The sequence below is a fragment of the Sorex araneus genome, chromosome 6 (assembly GCF_027595985.1).
Source record: "Sorex araneus isolate mSorAra2 chromosome 6, mSorAra2.pri, whole genome shotgun sequence".
In the NCBI taxonomy this organism is placed as follows: Eukaryota; Metazoa; Chordata; class Mammalia; order Eulipotyphla; family Soricidae; genus Sorex; species Sorex araneus.
The window spans coordinates 118,279,148-118,303,604 of NC_073307.1; the positions used below are offsets into that span (position 1 = coordinate 118,279,148).

The window sequence follows — 24,457 nt, forward strand, 5'->3', positions numbered from 1 at the left end:
TATTTTAAAAAGAAAAATGCACAATGCATTTTAATTACACAGAGAAAATGAATGTATACTGAAATAAAGTTTTAATTAATCAATTATTTCAGTAGTCTATACTCTATTTTATTATATGTAAAAAATTTTGGGTTTACATATTAACTATTAAATTATGGATGTTCTCTCTGTTCTCAAGAGATAGGTAAATTTGCCTTCACATTTTAAATTCCAAGCAACTAGAATTTTAATGTTTTTAAAGTAATTATTGCAGTAGTTTCTTCTCATTTAGGAAGAAGAAACAATGTATTATTGCAAAAGCCTTCTTAATATATCACTGCAAGAAATATTCCACTTGTATTAATCACTCAATTATTGGAAGAGAAAAAGCCTATGAAATATAAAGCATATATTTCCTAAAGAATAAATGTGGCAAGAATTTGAAGATTTAAATTAATCTATTCTTTGACTAACAAAAGTCTCTTCCTGCATTTCCTACCACTGCACATTTGATATAAAATCTGCTTAAGAAAACTCTGAAAATTACTTAAAAAGGCATATTATATTTATGTCTATAACTATCATTCATTATTTGAAGGTATAATACAGCATGGTTGCTAGCAATTTTAGTTAATTACTACAAAGCAACAACCTCATATATATATTTGTATATGTATATGCATATCTATATCTATATATACATTATGATCCTATAAGCAATTTTAGGAAATAAATGAAGACAGCCTGTATATTTTTTAACTGATAAAGGAACAATCTAAAGAAGAAAAGATAAACATATACAACTTATTCTTCTTGATAGGATTAAGAGGATTGCAAAGAATCATTTACATCTCCAGTTTTCCTGACAATTAACAATGAAAAACAGATGTTTACAAAGCTGTTTCGTATGCTGTCTTAAAAGACGATAAAAGATGGTTTGTGGATAGTAAGAAGGAAGAGCTAGATAACTGCTTGCCGGGTGTATATTTAAAAAGCATTTTCATTGGCTCAGTTATTGTTAATAGTGAAAGAAAACACTTTGTGCTGCACATACTGTATGACTGTGACTATAGAAAACTGCCATCATAAAGTCCTCAAAAACTCTTAAGATGTAATTTACAAAGATAATAATAACACAGAATTATTTCACTTCTCTGAATGCTACAAATTTGCATACCAGGACTGTGTACAATGTACTCATAATGCACATTCATAATAACAAGGACTTCTTAACACTGTAACTACAGCATCAGATCTGTGCATTAGACAATCTATCCTACCAAGTTTCACTTACTGGTACAAAAGTGTTAGTCTGAGTAAGCCCAGGTGTTTGCAGTATATACATGTGGAGGTTAACCACTTTAACTACACTATCACCATTGTGACAAAATGTGATGAGAAAACTGAAAGTCATGTGATTCCGCAAGTCAATAGCAATGCACCTAGCAGTGTCTAATTATTGTTATATCCGAATATGTCAAATGAATATTTTAAAGTGATCTGACACAATCATGAGGATATATTACCTTTGGGGGGGAAATGAAGTGTAACTGATATTTAGGGCTTAATTATTTTTGTGTTACTTTATATTATTTTGAACCAAGAAACAGGATAGGTAAACATTTTTAAAAGTTTAACTTGTTTGGTTGTCTGTTTGTATGTTTGTATACCTGCCTGTGCCCAGGAATTTTTGTTTGCGTGTTTAGTTTGGGGGCCACATCCAACTGTGCTCAGGCTTACTCCTGACTCAGGGATCATTTTTGACAGGAGTTGGGGACACAGGGACACCACGTAGAATGCTGGAAATCAAACTCAGGTTGGCTGTGTGAAAGGCAAGTGCCCTACCCACTGTACTAAACTCAGGCCCTTTTAATTTACTTTTTGTTTGTTTGCTTTTGGACCATACCCAGCAGTGCTCAGGGATCACTCCTGGCAGGCTCCAAGGAACCATATGGTCAGCTCAGGATTGAACCCGAGTTGGCCACATGCAAGGCAAGCCCCTTACCCTCTGTGCTCTCACTCTAGCTCCTCCAGACTTTTTTAAATATTAGTTTGGATGTTATTTTCTGAAAATCAACTTTAATAATAATCTCCTTTTAAGAATTTACATTCTGCACATACACCGGGATAACTGTGCACTTAGTATCCAAGAGAGATATTAAATAAATTCCAGTTTTGACACAGGTGTTTCTTGTTCTTATGCAGCAGAGAGTAAGTAAATAAATGAACAGCATAAATAGGTGTTCTGCTGCCCAGAGAGGTTGCTTTCTAATTTCATTCCTCATACTTTTGGGATTTCGTTGTTGCTGTTGTTGTGTTTTTTGTGGGAAGAGGAGCAATATGAGCCATACCCAGAGGTGTCAGGGATCACTCTACGGTCCCAGAGATAGCACCCAAGTCAACCACAGGCAAGTGCCCTACCCACTATGCCCACAATGTCTCTGGCTCCCTTACTCCAGGCAGTACCCAGGAAGCCCAGCAATTCTCAGCCAACCAGTCAGTCGGCAGTTCAACGTAAGGGCTTGAGGATGTGATGCTGCAGTCCTGAAGGCCTGCACACAAGGATGTTCGGAGGACTGTGTGGTGTCAGAATTAAACCCAGGTCCAATTATACTGTCTCACTAACTGCTGCACCATCTCCCAGTCCCTGCTTTAATTATAACTTTAGTCAGAGTGGAACAGATATTTTAGAAACAGAGAGAGGAGATGAGTACAATGTTGCAGTAGGTACAGTTTGTAACTGTATCCGTACCTAGACTGGGAAAATCTGAACAAAACTATCTAATTAAGAAAAATTCTGAATATATTAAATCATTTACATTTTTAAAATTAAAATTTGGTTTAATATGAAAGATGCAAAAATTTGGCTTAATATGAAAGATGCAACAGAAGATAATTACTTGTCCTTAAGTTTTTATTAAATATTCAATAACCCATAGGCATTTATTTATGTGAATGTTATTATTGAAATTGAATTATTTTACCATGAAACATCAATTATAACACAGATTATAATAAAGTACAAAATATATTCATGTATTTTTCATGGGAGCCACTTCCAGCTGGGGAAAGAAGGCCTCTGCAATGCTTAGCCCAGGGGTGCAAGCCCAGAGGTGCTCAGACAGTATGGGGGCACTGTGTGGAGTGCTAGGGATCAAGCTCAGGCTTCACACATGCTAGACATGTAGTCCACCACTTAAGCTCTCTCCCTGGCCCCATTCATGTATGTTACCTCATTCAACCAGAAAAGTTTTTTAAACTGCTAGTTGACTATCTACATGACATTTCATATTAACAGCCCAACACTTCAAAACAAGGAACAAAGAAACTACCTTGCACTAATAAAATTCTGATCCTTGATCCCATTGTTATGTTAATTAAAAGACGGCTAAGATAGCCAAATGATTTTTATTACTCTATTTTATAATCCAGATCTATTGCACTATACAACAGGAAGAAACCTGCATAATTACTGCAATTTTCAAAATCAAGACTAAAAAATTTTATTTTGTTTTGAGTTTAATTTAGGTTCAAGTGTCTTTTGTTTATATTTTCTTTTATTTTGGGGGGGGGGCCATGAGGGGACAAGAGTCCTGCATCCCCTGTGGTGCTCAGGGCCTACTTCTAGCTTAGTGTTCTGGCCGAACTTCACTCTCATACAGTCGCTAGGGACCACTAGGGGTGCCAAGGATTGAACTTGCACCTCCCAGGTGCAAAGCAAGTACTCAGTCTATTTTTTTTGTTTTTGTTTTTGGGTCACACCCGGCGTTGCACAGGGGTTACTCCTGGCTCATGCACTCAGGAATCACTCCTGGCGGTGCTCAGGGGACCATATGGGATGCTGGGATTCGAACCCGGATCGGCCGTGTGCAAGGCAAACACCCTACCCACTGTGCTATCACTCCAGCCCCTGCTCAGTCTATTTAGCCATCTCTCTGGCCCCTCATATTCTCTTCTAAAAACTGTATTTTTAGAAACTGGAGTGATAGTGCAGTGGGGATGGCTCTTGCCTAGCACACAGTAACCCAGCTTCAAACCCCATCACCCGTAGCCCATGTGGTCTCCCAAACATCGCCAGGAGTGACCCCCGAGTGCAGAACCAGGAGTAAGCCCTGAGCATAATTGGGTGTGGCCCAAGCTCCGACTCCCTAAATAATTTTTTCAGAACAATATTTTAACCATCAGTGCCTATGGAAAAAAATTTCTGTCAGTAAAAAGTCCCTTATTTTATTTATTTTCTTATAAGTAAACATTTTTGTCTGAACATGATTATGGAGAAAATTGCAAGGACTTCCTGGGTGGCAGGAAATAGAATACATTATAATCATCAGCAATGGAAAACTCCTTAGAATAACCTCAAGATTTTCTCCAAGAGCAAGTAACTACATTTAATACCAACAAAACTAAATGTGGGAGGATAAAGAATGACACATAATTGCTTTACTTTTTAATATTATGACCCCAAACACTAGCAATTTTGTAATCTTTCTGAATATAGGAATAAGTAAAGAAAGTACCAAATCACCTTTTCTGGAATAGGACCATATTGGTCCAGTCTGGGAGTATATTACAGGGCCTGCTCATTTTTTAAAAAATATGTTAACCTTTTGCAGGCGGACACCACTTTATTTTAGCCATGTTGATCACCACTCACTCTCACAAATTTATGGACTTCTTATTTTTTAATATATTTCCCACTGTTCTACAAATTGCTTCTACAGAGTTATTACTTCTCCAGGTCATCTTGTTCATACTTTTCATTTCTAATAAATTTTTGTATCTGCTTAAGTAATGCATGCAAAGAGCAAAAAATAAAATTTTACTAAAAAACTTAGATTTCCACCAGACCCCTGTCCTTCCCTCATTCAATCTGAAGCAAAAGCAATTACTTTCAAGTGTTTTCAGTTATCAACTTTATACTAATATGAATATAATTTAAGTTGTGTGTAAACTGCTGTTTAATTTTAATTTTAGTCATAATTTATTCTTTTTGTTTTATCATATATTTTATTCTTATCATCTCTTCCTCTTCCCAATACAATGATGTAACAAATATTGATTAAATTACCTCAATACTTATCATACAAAGTAATTTTGTTCATAGCTAAACCAAGTAGGGTAAATGCATAGTTTGTTTTGTAGATTTTTCTTTAATTTTCTTTGTAATTATTATTATTGTTATTATTAATTTGCTTTTTGGGTCACACCTGGTGATGCACAGGGGTTACTCCTGTCTTTGCACTCAGGATTACTCCTGACGGTGCTCAGGGGACCATATGGGATGCTGGAAATTGAACCCGGGTCTGCCGCATGCAAGGCAAACACCCTACCCACCGTGCTATTTCTTCAGCCCCTTTTGTAATTATTTACGTATGATGTAACTACTGTAAGTTTTTTCCACAAATTTTTGCCTGTCATCAATTTTTAAATTATCAAATGTGTCATTAACGTTTTCCTGGAAATTGCAATAGTTCATTTTATACACTGATTTGACAGGAACACTGTGCTCAGTTAGATGGTCAGACTTTATTCTGAGATATTTTGTAAGGATGTTTTGGAGATTGACATTTTAAGTTTGTGGACCTTTAAGTCAAGCATATTGTCCTCCATAATGTGAGTTGAGCCTGATCCAGTCCGTTGAAGATTTGAATAGAACAAAAGAGCTGACCCTCTGAGTACGAGAACTACCCCACAGACATCCTTCAGTTTTGAACTGGAACATCAGCCTTTCTGGGTCTCCAGACAGATGTCTTTGGGTCAGAAATGTACCAACTCTTCTGAATTTAGATGGGACCTATCTGATAGATTTTCTGCTAGTCAGCCCTCGTAACCACAAAGGCAAATTCCTTATAATAAATCTCTATAAATGTGATTTTTTTTCTTTTTGTGTCACACCCAGCGATGCCCAGTGGTGACACCTGGCTCTGTGCTTAGGAATTAGTCCTAGCGGTGCTTGGGGAACCATATGGGACGCTGGGGATTGACCCGGGTCTGCAGTGTGCAAGGCAACAATCTACCTGCTGTTCTATCACTCAAGCTCCTCAATGTGCATATTCTATTGGTTCTATTTCTCTGAAGAACCATGACTAAAACAGAAATATCTGTCAGCTCAAACTCAGTTCTGAGTGCTCTCCATGCTTTTTCATAACAGTCTTCCCAGTATTTACCTTTTTAGAGGCGGGGGTCACACCTGGGGATGCATAAGGGTTTTATTTCTGGATCAGCACTCAGAAATTACTCCTGGTCATGCTCATGGGACTATATGGGATGCTGGAATCGAACCCGGGTCAGTCGCATGCAAGGCAAACACCCTACCCACGGTGCTCACTCCAGCCCCCCTCATCTACCTTTATGCTATTTGTGTTGGATCCCATGTATTAATTTTTCTAGGATTACTTGATTCATTTTATTATTATACTTAACACATTCCCTAGTAATGTTTTTGACAAAAAATGACACATGAGAAGCAAATTTTGATATTCAGTTGACAGTTTAATTAGGTATAGAATTCTAGGTTGAACCCAGAATTTTATGAGCAATGTCCATTGTATTCTAGACATCAGAGGTGATAATACAGGCGGAACGAACTGAAAAAAATCTTTTGTCACTGTACCCTGAGCTTTCTGTTTTCAAATGTGACTGATACTTAGAGTGATAAAAACCATGCAAGACATAAGATAGTAAAGAGAAAGAAAAAGAGATAACTCAAAATTAATTAAAACCATTCTTGACACATAGACATGCTTCAGAAATATTTATAAAATGAATAAATTTTCTATGAACAATGAGAGTGGTAGGGTAAAATGAGATGAGAAATCAACAGAAAACTAATTGCAGAGAAATTACATGATCTGAATTTTTTTTGAAAAGGTGAATCTAATAACCATGAATTTAGAATATAAGCAAAAAAAAAAGGAGGTGGCTATAAATCCATTGCAATAATCCCAAGTGAGAGAGATATTGCTCTGAAATCAAAATATGATGATCTGGAATCAAGTGATTATTATGAAAGTAGAATAAAGAGGTCAGGCTAAATTGTGAAAGAACAGTTATCAGGATTGGCTATGGCATTAATGAAAAAATATTAGCTAAGCAACTCAAAAACATAATGTCCATTTTATGAGATATGGAAGACTACAAAGAACAGATTTGTTGGATAAAAGATATGTAAAGAGCTTGGTTTGGGGCATACTAGATTTGAAATTACTGTTAACATCCAAATCAGGAATACATGTAAGAGAAATTCTGTGTGGAAATAAGAATTTCCTATGTGTAAATAAATAAGCCAAAGTTTTAAAAAGGTATCTAAATCCATTGGACTAGATGAAACCAACTATAGAGTAAAAGAGAAACATGATTCATATACTGGATTCAAGAACTCAGCAGTGCTTAGAGGTTATGGAAATGAGAAATTACCAGATAAGAATACATTTTTGTTTGGCAATCGTTGGTTTAGGCATGAGCATATGATACCATCCCATCCATTGCCAGAAGGGCTCTGGGAAAGGGTTCACGCTATTAAAGAGAGTTCACAATAGGGCATTGTTTCTTCATGCTTTGGATACTATCATGTGAAGATCTGATGACTTCTGAATATTTTGTGGGATTTTTTTGGATATTAAATGAGTTAGTACAAAAAAATCAATTATGTAGAGCAGTAGATAATTCTGACATGATTGCCACACAATATTGTATATAAAATAATTTTCTATTACATGTGATAAATCATGGCCCAGACTATCTTTTGTGTTATTCCTATTTATTGATCATTTTGCCATATTTCATTTTTATATAATTAATGATATCAATCGTCAAGACATATCAGCTCAGTGGTAAAGTACTGCCTTACATATGTGAGGTCCTGGGTTTTACCCCCAGTACTGAAAAAATACATATAACTACCATCACCTCTTTGAATTTCTATATTTTCTACATTGTTTAGAAAGATCTCTCCCAAAGTATTTTCCCTAAAATTTTCTAGTATTTTCTTTTAAATTAAAACAGCTATCCCATCTACAATTCACTTCATATTTTTTGTGTATATGATTTACAGGGCTGGAGTGATAGCACAGTGGGTAGGGCATTTGACTCGCACGCAGTCGACCCTGGTTCAATTCCTCCATCCCACTTGGAGAGCCCGGCAAGCTACCGAGAGTACTCCGCCTGCACGGAAGAGTCTGGCAAGCTACCCGTGGTGTATTTGATATGCCAAAAACAGTAACAACAAGTCTCTCCATGGAGACGTTACTGGTGCCCACTCGAGCAAATCGTTGAACAAGGGGACGACAGTGGACAGTGCTACAGTGCTATAAGATATGACTCAGGGGCCACACTTGGTACTGAGAAACTATATGTGACACAGGAACTTGAACAACTGTCGTGGCCACAGTCAATGCATGGCAAATGCTTTAACCTCTGTACTATCTCTCTAGCCAATTTAATCTTGCATAAACCAAAAAATGGGGGCCGAAACTATAGTACAGTGGGTGTAGGCTTGCCTTGCACTCGGCAGACCATGGTTTGATCCCTGGCAATACCGTCCACCAGGAGTAATCCCTGAGTGCAGAGTCAAAGGTAAGCCCTTAGGACTGCCAGATGTGCACCAAGCCCCGCCCCCTCCCCCCCTCCAAAAGCAAAACCAAACCAAATCAAATCAGTATAGTTTACTTCTGTGTTTGTACAATTGATAAACTTAATCACCATTATAGTAGCATACAAATCAGTGTACTGCACTAAAATAAATAAATAAAAGATCTATGTGCTCCACCTATTCATTTCTCCCCATCGCTCCATGCTAAGCTATGGGGAAAAAAAATGATCCTGTCTCTATTGTTGGACCTTTGACAGAAAGTCAGTCATTTTTTTCTGGTTATTGGACTATACCTGGCAATGCCTGGGGGTTACTCCTGGCTCTGCACTCAAGAATTACCCTTGGCAGTGCTCTAGGACCTATGGTATGCTGGCTCCTTCTTATATGACGTCTTGTGTAGAGCAAAAGTTTTCCTACTTTTTTTTCACAGTGGGAATTACCCTGATCTTGATTAACTGGCACTCAACTAGTAATTTGGACAAGACATTTGGTATCAATTATTTCACCTGTGAGACAAAATCACTGTATATCTTTACATTATAATAAGCACTAAATGAGATGTTCCAGACAGAGTGCCTAAGAGTGTCAAGCACTCCAATCAACATGGTGATCACTCTTGTCTGTAATCACATGGGGGTTTCTTTTTCTTAGTTTTCAAAATATTACTAAAGGCTTTAAGTAGACAAAAGAATGTAGAAAACAGTAATACAAATATCTATGTACTTAGTACCTAGATTTATCATAAATTAACAAGCTGCAAATATCTCTTACAGATAAAGTAATAACATTTTACAGTTACTATTGAAATCGTTTCCTCTGTCTCTGTTCCCAGAGTTAAGGCTTGATATTTGAGCTTATTCTTCTTATTCATTAGGATATTAGTTATTTAAATACCATCTGTGAGACTGTGTGCTACTTGTATCAAGTATTACTATGTTAAAGGAAAGTCTGAGGACCTTCTTTATATGCTGATAGATAAGCTGACTTTCCTATTCTGTTTAAATCTCTACCCATTTATTTGTCCCAAAACTTTCTAATGGGTCTATTGTCTTTAAGCATGTGTGTGTGTGTGTGTGTGTGTGTGTGTGTGTGTGTGTGTTAGAGAGAGAGGGAGAGAGAGCATCTTCTCCCTATCTTTTGGCCTTTCAATGACAATTTTTCCTTGTGTGTGTGTTGGGGGCAGGAACTGGGTCACACCTGGAAATCTCAGGGGCAGTTTCTGGCTTTGTGCTCAGGAAAGATCCCTTTTGGACATGTAAGGCGAACATCTTAATTCCTGTGCTATCTCTGGTACTGAGGGAAATTTATTTTCTGTAATCAGTAATGGGCTGGAGTGATAGCACAGCAGGTAGGGCGTTTGCCTTGCAGGCGGCCGACCTGGGTTTGATTCCTCAGCCCCTCTCGAAGACCTCGGCAAGCTACCAAGAGTATCTCGCCTGCAAGGCAGAGCCTGGCAAGCTCCCTGTGGCATATTCAATATGTCTAAAACAGTAACAACAAGTCCCACAATGAAGACATTACTGGTGCCCGCTTGAGCAAATTGATGAGCAACGGGATGACAGTGATACAGTGATACAGTAATTAATTTATACAGAGGTTTAAATTTCACTATAATAAAAATTATTCATCTTTTCCTTTATGTATCCCAGTGGTAGAGTACATGCCATGCATGTGTGAAGCTCTGAGTTCAATTCCAGCACAGTCAAACAAAAAGCTTAACCTTTATTAGCTTCTTCTATTCCTCATGATTTTTACACAATAATTCTTTTCTACTTTGAGGTCAAAATATGTTTTCTGTATATCTTTTAAAATTTTTAACCTTTCCTAACATTTTGGTTACTAAACCACTTAGACTACTTTTCTGCATGGGATGAAGTCAAGGTCTCATATAAATTTTACTTTCAAAAATAGATGTCTAGGGTTCAGAGAAAATAATAGCTTGTCTTGCCTGTGACTGACCTGGGTTCCGTTCCCAGCATCCTAAATGGTTCCCCAAGCCCACCAGGAATAATTCCTGAGCACTGCCAGCTGTGGCCCTAATTCCTCCCCCCAAAAGAAGAAAAATAGTTTTCTAATTATTCTCATGTTACTTATTGGAAAATTAGCTCTTTCCTATTGACTTTTAATGCCCATGAGAATACATTTCATTCTTACATATATGTATGTATTTTAGTTATTTCTTTTGATACCCTACCTCTATTTTAGAGATAACTTCATAAAATATGCACATTTTTAATTATAATTACTGTCAAATATTTCCTATCTCCTGTCTTCCTCTAATCTTGACTGGGAAAAAAACTGTTAGTCTAACAGTTGCTGATAGATGATCTTTCTCCAATCTGCTCTTAAGATCTTTTTTTTGAATTTATTTCCTGCAGCTTAACTAAAGCACAACCAGTGGTGGATATATTTTTATTCATTTCCATTAGGACACAATGTATTTCATGTGTTAATGTATTAATGTCAGATTTTTTTTCACAGTTCTGAAAAGTCCTTCTCCTCTATTGCCTTTGTTCTATTCTATCACCTACTCTGAATCCATAGTTGTATTTATTCAGTTTTCATATTGTGTTTTTTTCCATGTCTCTTAACCTCTCTTTCATGTTCTCTACACAGTTCTATCTCTGGGATTACAAGCCAGAAAACTTTTCTACTTTTACCTTTTAGTAGTGTCTAACTGAATTTCAAATTTTAAGTATTTTAGTATCATTTTCATGATTTCTCTTTTGTTCCTTTTTTTTTTTTGCTTTGCACTCAGGAATTACTCCTGGCGGTGCTCAGGAGACCATATGACCATATGGGATGCTGGGAATCGAACCCAGGTTGACCGCGGTACAAGGCAAATGCCACCCGCTCTGCTATTGCTCCAGCCCCTCTTTTGTTCCTTTTTTAATGTTAGCAAGATTACCTTTTAGTCCCTTATTCTTTCTTCATATTTTAATCCATCCTTAACTTTGCTAAATACATTAGATATACTTACAGTGTTACAGTAACAACAAGTCTCACGATGGAGACATTACTGGTACCTGCTCGAGCAAATCGATGAGCAATGGGATGACAGTGATACAGTGATACTTATATTAAATCCAGTGTCTAATAAGTAAAAAATATGAATATTTTAGATGTTCTTTAAAATCTATTGCTTCTGAAGGGTTTTGCTTTTTATGCCATGTTTCTTTTCTTTAATTTTTTTTCTTTTTGGGTCACACCCGGCGTTGCACAGGAGTTACTCCTGGCTCATGCACTTAGGAATTACTCCTGGCAGTGCTCAGGGGACCATATGGGATGCTGGGAATCGAACCCGGGTCGGCCGCGTGCAAGGCAAACGCCCTACCCGCTGTGCTATTGCTCTAGCCCCTCTTTTCTCTATTTTTTTCAAGGAAAAAAATTTTGTTGATGTGTTTTGGTAAAGCAAGAAACTTTGTATTGAAACTTATTTAGAAAGATGTGAAGGGAGAGAAAGGAAAAAGCACATGTTCCACAGAGAACACACCTTGAAATAAGCAAGCAAAGAAACATAGAGATAGCAAGTGAGATATGAATTCAAGAAAGAATATGGGCTTGAAGAACCACGAAAAGAAAAATTTTTAATTCTATAAAGCTGCTTATAAACTCTGATGCTCATTTCCAAAGCTGAATACATATGAATCTTCACACACATGTGCACACATAGACACAACAAATCTCACATAGGATACAATGAATCTCACATAGGACAGAATACAAAGGGTCATGAGCACAGAATTACATGCTTATCTATGACCCAAGTATCACAGTGGCCTCTGGGTGGCACTCTACAAAAGCTATGAGAATTGAACTGACAACAAACTAATGGTTTATCTGTCTTCCCGTGCTTTTGCTCTTCTCTAGCTCCCCCTTCCCACCCCACCCCTATCTCCCATCCCATTCATGCTCTGTTCTCCCAGCAGACCTCTCTGAGCACAGGAACTATGGTGAGATTGTCCCTTGGCCTCCTGCTTCCAGTGGATTTGGGAATTAACTGGTAAGAAGATCATTACTCCTGATTCTTTATAGACTCTTTCCAGTGGAGAAGTGGCTTTTCAATTTAAAAGATAAGAAGCAAAACACTAAGTCAGGTAAAGAACTGTGTTCTGGGGGCTGGAGCGATAGCACAGTGAGTAGGGCATTTGCCTTGCACGCGGCCGACCCAGGTTTGATTCCCAGCATCTCCTATGGTCCCTCGAGCACTTCCAGGAGTAATTCTTGATTGTATGATCCAGAAGTAACCCCTGTACATCGCCGGGTGTGACCAAAAAAGCCAAAGAAAAGAACTGTATTCTGGGGCTGAAGAGATAAAACAGCAGGTAGGGCACTTGCCTTGCACATGGCCAACCCAAGTTCAATCCTTGACACCTCATATATTATCCTGAGCCCCCACCAGGAGTAATCCCTGAGCACAGGGCCAGGAATAAGCCCGGAACAATGCTGTGTATAGCCCCCCATCAAAAAAAAAAGTGTGTTCTGAATTAATATGATCAAGCATCTGCTAAACAAAACTAACAAAATCCTCCAGTATACTCCAAAGAATTTAAATAAGACCTGGAATCTCAATAACATTCACAATGAAAAAAAGTAGAATTATTCTTTAGAAGACAATAAAAATAAAAGTTAAACAACCAGATGTTGCAATGAGCAATTATTTTAAAGTATATAATTTTTTATAATGTCCCAAGAAGAGTGAAAAATGTTGAAACTATAAGGAGTCATGTATGTAAACATTATCTTAATCTTTAGCATTGTACAACTGTCATCCCGTTGTTCATCGATTTACTCGAGTGGGCACCAGTAATGTCTCCATTGTGAGACTTGTTACTGATTTTGGCATATCAAATATGACACAGGTAGCTTGCCAGGTTCTGCCATGCAGGCGGGATACTCTTGGTAGCTCTCTGAGAAGGATGAAGGAATCGAATCTGGGTCAGCCGCGTTCAAGGCAAACGCCCTACCCGCTGTGCTATTGCTCCAGTCCTGCCTGAAATGTATACTTAATTTTTTCTTTCTTTTGTTTTCCTTTTGTTTGGGAGCCACACTCAGCAGTCCACAGGGCTTACTCCTGGTTCTGTGCTCAGGGATCACTCCTGGCAGTGCTCTGGGAACAATATGTGGTACCCGGGATCAAACCCAAATCAGCAGCACGCACAGCAAGGGCCTTATTAACTGTACTATCTCTCTTGCCCAAGACAATCTTAATCTTAAAAAAAAAAAAGGCTTATAGAAAGGCAGAAATTTTCTGCAAAGAAATAAAAATACAAAGGAATATTTTATAACTGGAAATAAAATAACAAAAAGTTCACTGGGTAAAGTTTGCAGGCTAGAGAAAGAGAGGAAAGACTCAGAATTTGAAGATAATGGCAATTTAAATGTTCCAACATGGAAAACAGAGAACGGCTGGAAAAAAAAATACAGAACTCTTCCCAGTTTCCACACAGGGTAAAAAGCTATTATTCAAGGAACTGAAGAGATAGTACAGAGATAAAAGCATTTGCCAGCATATGACTGACGCTGGTTTGATCCAGGGCACCCTATATACATATGGTCCTGAGAACAGAGCCAGGAATAATTCCTGAGCAGTGTGAGTTGTAGCCTAAACTTTTTGTTTGTTTGTTTGTTTGTTTTTAAAAGTCATAGTGATAAAGACTATAATAATGGCATAAAGATCAATGGAATTGACTTGAGATACCAAAAAGTCCTATGATTATGGTCAATAACTATTCTACAAGGATATAAAACCAATTCAATGGAGAAATTATTAGTGTCCTCAACAAACAGTATTAAAACTGAGTGTGCACAATATTAAAGGCTTCTAAGTCACAAAGTATACAAAAATAAACTCAAGACGTTATGTGTGCCTCATGGGTATGATACCCAGAGATCCTTGGCAACACACACACACACACACACATACACGTACACACACACATACACACACATGCAATCCAAGCTCTAAGATGATGAAGGAGTGGGAAGAAGGAAGACTAGGAAGAATAGGTAAAGGACAAAACAAAATAAACATAAACCACTGGAGCTGGACCAGAGAACTGAGGTTACCAGAGCGGAAGTGAAGGTGGGGGGTGGAGCAAGAGTGGAGGGGGATTAATTGAAGAGGGGGAGTTTGTTTATTTTTCAAATAAGGGGGGGGAACATCTAAACATAGCAAAAGGAAAGTCATATATCTATAATGGCTTACAAAAAAAAAATCACAAATAAAGCCCTAACTCTGTGGGTCCGTGGGATGTAGTTCAGTGTTAGAATGTATGCCTGGCAGACCGTCCTTCAAAAACTAGAAATTGAGCTTCCATATGACCCCACAATACCACTTCTGGGAATATATGCTGAGGATGCAAAAAAGCACAGTAGAAATGACATCTGTACCTATGTGTTCATTGCAGCACTGTTCACAATAGCCAAAATCTGGAAACAACCCAATGCCCTCGAACAGATGACTGGTTAAAGAAACTTTGGTACATCAACACAATGGAATACTATGCAGCTGTTAGGATAGGTGAAGTCATGAAATTTGCTTATAAATGGATAGACATGGAGAGTATCATGCTAAGTAAAATGAGTCAGAAAGAGAGGGACAGACATAGGAGGACTACATTCATTTGTGGAGTATAGAATAACATCATATGAGGCTGATACCCAAGGGCAGTAGACACAAGGGCCAGAAGGATTGTCCCATAACTGGAAGCCTGCTTCATGAGTTGAGGGGAAAAGGCAGATAGAATAAAGAAGGGATCACTAAGAAAATTATGGCTGGAGGAATCAGTCGGGATGGGAGGTGTGTGCCGAAATAGAGAACAGACCAAACATAATCCGTGTATGTGTTGCAAGTCATAATGCCCAAAGGTAGAGAGAGAGTATGGGGAATATTGTCTGCCATAGAGGCAGGGGGAGGGTGGGAAAGGAGGGATATACCCGGGATATTGGTGGTGGGGAATGTGCACTGGTGGAGGGATGGGTGTTTGATCGATCATTGTGTGATTATAACCCAAACATGAAAGCTTATAACTATCTCACGGTGATTAAATAAAATTAAAAAAGAAAAAAGAATGTATGCCTGGCATGAATGAGATCCCCAACAATACAAAAAGCAATAATAACAATATAACAAAATAAGAACAAATATAACTCTATGACTAAAGGAAAAGAACAAAACAAATCCAAAGCTCTCAGAAGTGAGAAAATATAAAGATTAAAATATAGATAAACAAAATAAAGAATAGTAAAAATGATAAAAGCCAATCAAAGCAAAAGATAGTTTTTTAAAAATGACAACCAAACGTGGGAACACCACAACCAGTATGATTACCAGCATGAAATACTGGTAATAATCAGTGTAAGAGGATTTACTGGTAATAGCCAGTGTAAGAAGAGCACTACCACCAGCGGTGCAACCCCCAGACTCCACCAACAAAGGGAAAACTACATTCTCTAAGGAATTTACCAGGGATCAAAAGGAAACTTGCATCAGCAGGTATTTCCACATAGGCTACACATTGCTGTTTTAAGACAGGTTAAATGAAGATGAAACCTGTTTTAAATTTATCAAAATTATGCCCAATATAAAAATGAGCAAAATTTTCTTTAAATTTAAAAATCTTGTACATGTCCTAATAGAAAAAATTAGGTAAAACTATAATGAGAGTTTAATAGAGTAAAATAAAAATGCAAAAATGAAGTTTATAAAAATCTAGAACAAGATTTCAACCCCAAAACAAATCACTAAACATTTTAATCTTAACTTATTCTCCAATTGAATATATAAGAACTTCAGAAAAAGACAGAAAATTTGACCATCATTATTGCCTAAAGGCAAGATTTAGACTTAGCCCCCAGGAAACTACTTGTTCTATTGTTTTAAAAATACTTCTGATTCTGAATTCTATTTGGGAAACACTGGTCTTGGAGGTGATACTTCCAACACAGCTACATTTAGTTTGCTTGCTTACTGTTTGCTGTTTTAATAAGTAAGAAACATTTTGAGAGCTCTAAATTGGTTGTAAACAGAAATGCACACCAGTTTAATCATCTTTCTTTTTACCCTTGCATTCTGGCCTCAGTTGTTGCACTAATTAAGTTATTAGATACATAATCTTCAGCGAGTCCAAGATTTTTAATTTTATTTTATTTTTATAAAGTTCACTATGATTTATTACATTCAATATTCCAACACCATTCCCACCACCATTACACCTTCCCACCACCATTACTTCCAATTTTCCCAATCACCACCCAAGCCTGCCCCCATAGCAGGCCCTAAATAATTTATTTTGTATTGCTTATTATGAATAATTTGCTAGAAATGATCAAAAAATTTTCCTTGGAAAAAAGTGTGTGAAGATTGTTGTATCTCCTAACACCACAGAGACTGGCACACATCCAAAAGAACAAAAGCAACCAGTGTTGGCGTGGATATGGGGAGAAGGGGACCCTCCTACACTGCTGGTGGGAATGCCGACTGGTTTGGCCCTTTTGGAAAACAATATGGTCGCTTCTCCTAAGATTAGAAATTGAGCTCCCATTTGACCCAGCAATACCACTTCTGGGAATATATCCCGGAGAGGCAAAAAAGTACAGTCGAAATGACATCTGCACTCGAATGTTCATCACAGCACTGTTTACAATAACCAGAATTTGGAAAAAACCCGAGTGCTCAAGAACAGATGACTGGCTAAAAAATCTTTGGTACATCTATACAATGGAATACTCTGCAGCTGTCAGAAAAGATGAAGTCATGAACTTTGCATATAAGTGGATCAACATGGAAAGTATCATGCGAAGTGAAAATGAGTCAGAAAGAGAGAGACAGACATAAAAGAATTGCACTCATCTGTGGAATATAAAACAACAGAATGGGAGACTAGCACCCAAGAATAGGAGAAATAAGTACCAGGAGATTTGCTCCATGGCTTGGAAGGCGGCCTCACATGCTGGGGGTAAAGGCAGCTCAGATAGAGAAGGGAACACCAAGTAAAGTGTGGTTGGAGGACCCGCTCGGGATGGGAGAGGTGTGCTGAAAGTAGACTATAGATTGAACACGATGGCCACCCAATACCTCCCTTGCAAACCACAATACCCAAAAGGAGAGAGAGAAAACAAAAGGGAATGCCCTGCCACAGAGTCGGGGTGGGGTGGGGGGGATAGGATGGGGGGTGGGAGGGATAGTGGGGTCATCAGTGGAGGAGAATGGGCACTGGTGGAGGGATGGGTACTTGAGCATTATATGACTGAAACACAAGCACGAAAATATATAAATCTGTAACTGTACCTTCACGGTGATTCATTAATAAAAAAATAATAATAAATTTTTTTAAAGGTTGTTGTATCTCAGCCTGGAGCAATTAAGTCCTTGTATAAGAAATTGCTAATATGTTGTTACAGGTTAAGCCTTGTATGTTAATATTTTCTTAAATGAAGAATTGGTTGTCTCAATCTTAAATGAGATTGGCTGTCTTCTACTTTACATGCTACTCCTGGTATATCAGTGGTGTAGAGAATGAGATGTCATGAAACAAATGTATTACCTCTGCCAAACAAAAAGTGAATATCTTGGGGGCTTCTATCAATCCTTTCTTTTTGTTTATTCCTCTGACAGATATTTGTCAACCACCTGCTGAGAGGCAGGGAGGTAGCACAAAGGGCTTGTGCACATGCTTTGCCTGTGAGAGGCTCAGGTGCAATCCCTGCGACCACGTGATCGACTGAGATACCCAGGGAGTGACCCCACACACTGACCTGTGAGTAGTCCCTGAACACCACTAAGTATAACCCCAAAACCAAGACCCCCTCTCAAATTCCTACTGGGTACCAAATATTAAATAGGGTCATCGGGACTGCAATGATAAGCAAAAAATAAATTCAGATCCTTCCCTGGAGATTTTTTTGGATGGGGAAATTAATTAAATAATCAGACCAGCAGGAGCACAAATAATCAAAAATAACAAAACTTTATCTGGTCAGAAGAGTTAGGGAAGAGTTGAACCAGGTCCAGCTCAAGCAAAGCAAGCCCCCTACCCACTGTAACTATCATTCCAGCCCCCCAAGTGAAGAAGGATTGAAATGTTTTATTTACTAATTTTAAATCAGGAGTAGAAATTAAAACAAGTTCTAGAGATGCCAGGGATTAAACCTGGGGCCTCATACATATATGCAAAGTATACCCTGGGAAAAACAAGTTTTAAAGTAAGCTCTAGAAGATAGCACTGTAGCACTGTCGTCCCGTTACTCATCAATTTGCTCGAGCAGGCACCAGTAACATCTCCACTGTGAGACTTGGTGTTTTTGGCATATCAAATATGCCACGGGTAGCTTGCCAGGCTCTGCCGTGCAGGCGGGATACTCTCGGCAGCTTGCCTGGCTCTCTCAGAGGGACGGAGGAATCGAACCCAGGTAGGCCGTGTGCAAGTGAACATTAATTTGGTGAATGGGAAGGAAAAAGAAGAAAGCATTCAGGGGGAAAGTACAGCATGTGACAAAGCATTTGAAGCAAGTGAGTGCCACTGGAATGGGCCGTTAGGGGAGGTAGCTCAAGGGCTAGAGCTCATGCAAGCACTTAAATCCCCCTGCATCAATCCTGCAGGCTGGCTGGATTATAGCCCCAGGTTCACCACATGCAAGGCAAGCACCCTACCCACTATACTCAGGTCCAGTACATTGTCCTTTCATTATTTAACATTTATTTGTTTTTTTTTTCTGGGGCCAGGGGACAACATTTCTTTGTTTTTATTCATTTATTTCACAGTGCAGAAACATTATAGTTATGTTATTTTTGCTTTTGTTTTCTTTGCCCATAAGGTCATATTACTGAAGGCTCTTCTGAGGTTGATTTTTGAAAGCTTCTGCTGTTTTGCCTGATGTATTTTATAGAGATAGGCTTGGTATCAAAGTCTTTAATTCATTTTGAACTGACCTATATGGGTGGTATGAGCTAGGAGTCTAATTTCTTTTCTTTTCTTTTTTTTTTTAAGCAGTTTATTTGCATGTCACACCATTTGTTGAAAGGTTCTCCTTGCTCCATCTCATACCCCTAGCCTCTTTGTCATAAATTAACTGTCATATAGCTAAGAGTTGCTACTGATTCTCAATTCTATTCAGTTGATCTGAGAACTCTGGTTTTGTCCCGGTACCTTACAGTTTTTATCATTATATCTTTGTAGTAAAGTCTAGGAATGCGATGCCTTCCATAATTTTTTATCAGGATTTCTTTGGCTATTCTGGGACTTTTATGGCTTCAAATGAATTGTAGCTGTATTTGTTCTATGTTCTTAAAGAATGTCATCAGAATTTTAATGGGGGTCACTCTAAATTACTTTGGATAAAGTGATCATTTTAACAGTGTTGATTCTTCCAAGCTATGAACCAGGTATATATTTTCATTTCCTCACATTTTAAAAGTTTCTTTCAGAACTGATTTATAATTGTCATTAGACAAGTCTTTTTCTCCTTTGTTAAGTTTATTCCTAAGCATTTGAGGTTTTTGACATGATTATAAATGAGATCACCTTTGTTTCTCTTCTATATTATTGTTTATATATAAGAATGCAAGATATTTCTGTGCATTGACTTTGTAGCCTGCTATTTGATTATATAGATTTGCTCCTTCTAAATTGTGGGGGTTTCGAGTGCCCTAGAACAGATGACTGGTTGAAGAAACTCTGGTACATCTATACAATGGAATACTATGCAGCTGTTAGAAAAAATGAGGTCATGATGTTTGTATATAAGTGGATCAACATGGAAAGTATCATGCTAAGTGAAATGAGTCAGAAAGAGAGAGACAGACATAGAAAGATTGCACTCATCTGTGGAATATAGAATAATAGACTATAAGACTAACGCCCAAGAATAGTAGAAATAAGTACCAGGAGATTGTTTCCATGGCTTGGAGGCTGGTCTCTCATTCTGGGTAACTCAGAGAAGGGAACACCAAATAAAATGTGGTTGGAGGTCATGTGGGGGAAGGGTGAGGCGGGCGGAATATAGACTAGAGACTGAACACAATGGCCACTCAACACCTTTATTGCAAACCACAACACCTAATCAGAGAGAGAGAGAACAAAAGGGAATTCCCTGCCATAGTGGCAGGGTGGGGTGGGGGGAGACGGGACTGGGGAGGGGGGGAGGGATGTTGGGTTTACTGGTGGTGGAGAATGGGCACTGGTGAAGGAATGGGTTATTGAACTTTGTATGGGGGAAGCATGAGCACAAAGATGTATGGATCTGTAACTGTACCCTCACGATGACTCTCTAATTAAAAATAAACTAATAAAAATAAAAATAAATAAATAAAACCACTTGATATACTAAGAAAAAAATAAATTGTGGGGGTTTTTTACTGAGTGTTAGGGTTTTCTATGTACAATCCGATGTCATCTACAAATAATGATAGTTGACTTATTGATTTAAATTTTTAATTTAAAAATTGATATGAGTTCTCTTATAAGTTCTCTTTCTTATCTAATTGCAGTGGGCTGGAGCGATAGCACAGCGGCAGGGCATTTTTGCCTTGCATGCGGCCAACCCGAGTTCAATTCCTCAGCCCCTCTTGGAGAGCCCGGCAAGCTACCGAGAGTATCTCACACATATGGCAGAGCCTGGCAAGCTACCTGTGGCGTATTCAATATGCCAAAAACAGTAACAAGTCTCAAAATGGAGACATTACTGGTGCCTGTTTGAGCAAATTGATGAGCAATGGGATGACAGTGACAGTGACAGTGATCTAATTGCAGTGACTAGACTTCCATCACTATCTTGAATAATAGCAGTGATAGCAGACATCCTTGTCTTGTGCTCATTCTTAGAGGAAAGTCTTTCAGTTTAGCCCCATTAAGGTTGATGTTATCTATGGGGTTTATGTATATGACCCTATGATATAGAGATAAGTTCCTTTACTCCACATTTTGTTTCTTCATGAATGAATGCTGAATCTCGCTTTCTTTGCAATTATAGAGATAATGTAGTTTTTTTCTTTCCTTTCATTAACATGGTGTATTGTGGTAGTTGATTTGCATATATTGAATCATCATTGCATCCCTCAGATAAATCCCACTTGGTAATGGTTACATAATGTATTGTTGTATTTAATTCACTAGAATTTCATTGATTATCTTTGCATTTATGCTCATCAGGGAAATTCATCTGAATTTTTTTTCTGGTAAAGTCTCTGTCAACTTTTGATATCAAATAATATTAGTCTAATAAAAACTATTCAGGGGAATTCCTGTTTCTTTTACCTTCTGTAAAAATTTAAATAGGATGAGTAGTAGGTCATCTCTGAAGTTTTGGAGAACTCACTAGTGAATCCATTTGGGCTTTTGTTCTTGGGGAGCTTTTTAATTACTGATTACTGTCTCAACTTCCTCGAGAGTACTAGATCTATTCAGGTTTTCAGCTTCCCCTTGACTCAGTTTTGGGAGTCTGGAATAATTTAGAAATTGATCAATTTCTTCCAGATTTTCTGATTTAGTGACCAAAAGTTGTAGTAATCTTGTATGATCTTTTGTATTTCTGGGGTTTGTTATAATTCCTCCCCTTTGCTCCTAATTTATCAAGATTTTCTTTTTTTTTTTTTTTTTGCAATTCTAGCCAGGGGGTTGTTCATTTTGTTTATTGAAACAACAACAACAACGCTTGGGGCCAGACAAATAATAAGGGGTTAAGGTATTTGCCCTGTACAGGACAGACCCCATTTTGATCCCTGACACCACAGACAATCCCCTGAGTACCTCCAGAATTAATCCCTGAGAACAGAACCAGAAGTAAGCCCTGAACACCACCAGATGTGGTGAAAAAATTAATATTTTAACCCAAAATTTTATTTTACTGACTTTTTGTACTATATTTTATTTCATCACTGTATCACTGTCATCACTGTCATCCCATTGTTCATTGATTTGCTTGAGTAGGCACCAGTAATGTCTCCATTTGTCCCTGTCACATGCTAGTGTAGCCCAATGACGTATTGGGGGCTCTTTCAGGGTCAGGGGAGTGAGGACCTTCGTTGTTACTGTTTTTGGCATATCAAGTACTCCACGGATAGCTTGCCAGGCTCTGGCGTGGATTATATGTATAAATATGGAGAATGATTTTAAAAAGAAATTTCATTGAAAATTAAATAAACATTTATATCAACGTACTCAGATATTTACCATTTACCTTCTTCTACTTACTTTGGACTCCCTTTGCTGTTCTTTTTCTAGTTTTCTGAAGTATGAGATTAGGTCATTTATTTCTCTCTGTTCTTATTGTCTGATAAGGACCTATTGACTGCTCTATAAGCACTATTTTTGCTTTGTTCTGGCAGCTTCTGTCTTCATTCTCATTTGTATCCAGAAATCTTTTAATTTCTTTGATTTCTGATTTGACCCATTGGTTATGTAGTAGTGTATTATTCTACTTTCATGTATATAGTTTTTCTCAGTTTCCTGCTTGTGGTTGAATTTCATAATCAAAGTATTGTGATCTGAGAGGATACTTTATATGATTTCCATTTCTTCATTTTATGTAGGTTTGTTCTGTGGCCCAGCATGTGATCTAGTCTAATAAATGTCTTACTTGTGCTCTAAAAGAATGTGTTAGTAATTCTAGAGGGATGTAGAGCCCTGGAAATATCTTTTAATCCAACTACTTTGATTTCTTTGTTTCTTGGAACTTTTGTTTACCACCTATAGGTGTTCACTATCTTGGAGCACAGGTTAAGTGCCCATAGCAGCCCATCCTTGACTGCTGTTTGTCAGTGAAGTTTTGTATCACTTCTTCAGACTTATCTGGGTGAAATATATATATATATATATATATATATTCAAAAGGATGTATCACTGTTTCACATTATCACTGTCATCCTGTTGTTCATCAGTTTGCTCAAGTGGGTGCCAGTAACATCTCCATTTGTCCTAGCTCTGAAATTTTAGCAGATTCTCTTTACTTTTCCTTCCCAATGGTGCCACATTGGAGGTTCTTTTAGGGTCAGGGGAATGAGACCCATCATTGTTACTGTTTTTGGCATTTAGAATGCGCCACGAGGAGCTTGCCAGGCTCTGCTGTGAGGGCAGGATACTCTCAGTAGCTTGCCAGTTTCTCCGAGAGGGAGAACTAGACAATAAGAGGGAGCTTTATTCCTTACAAGATTCAAAAGACTACAGCACAAATAACATGCATGACAGTTATATTAGACTAGTGTTGGGGGCACAGGTAATCCGAAAGTATTCAGAATTTGGCTTAGCATGCATTTGGAGATAGCAAGTGTTACTCTTTGAATGGTTTTCTGTTTAAAATAGCTTGCACACAGAGCAACAATTGCATGGAGAAACTACCAACTTGAAAAGGTAATCACACCTTTCTTCAGGGGCACTTGCCTCTTCCTAATTACACTCACAAATCTGCTCTTATAGATAAGACATTACATCTATAAATTCAAGAGCTGGTTATATTATACTCTGAAATCAATATTTGTTGTCCCCCAAACACCAATTTATTTATTTTCAGTTTGGGGCCACACCCAGCTGTGCTTAGGGCTTACTCCTGCTTCTGTCAAACCAGGGACTGTGGGCTCCCAATGCACACCATTATTCACTGCTGCACTTAGTATAATAGTTAAGATATGGAATTAACCTAGGTGTACAATAATAACAGATGGATGGATTATGAAGATGTGATACAAATGCACCATGAAATACCATACAGCTCCAAGGAACAATGAAATTATGCAAGTTGCTGCAATCTTATTGAAATTGGAAGATATCGTATTGATATGTGAAGCAAGCCAGAGGAAAAAAGACAAACACAGGGTGATCTCACTTATCTGTGGTGTATAAAATAAGTGGGTGAGGAAATGTAATGTAGTAAAGGGGGGATGCCTAGTTCATC

The 24,457-nt window shown here is 37.9% G+C and overlaps 1 long non-coding RNA gene across 2 annotated transcripts in view; it reads left to right on the forward strand.

Annotated features, from left to right (window-relative positions):
• LOC129405544 (uncharacterized) overlaps window positions 1–24,457 on the forward strand; it is a 46,709-nt gene that overhangs the window by 4,948 nt on the left and 17,304 nt on the right. Inside the window, exons 2-3 of one of the 2 annotated variants that reach the window (XR_008630635.1) lie at window positions 12,499–12,572; window positions 18,189–18,330. This is a non-coding gene — a long non-coding RNA (uncharacterized LOC129405544). The remainder of the gene's footprint in view (window positions 1–12,498; window positions 12,573–18,188; window positions 18,331–24,457) is intronic. The other variant, XR_008630636.1, reaches the window with a different exon arrangement.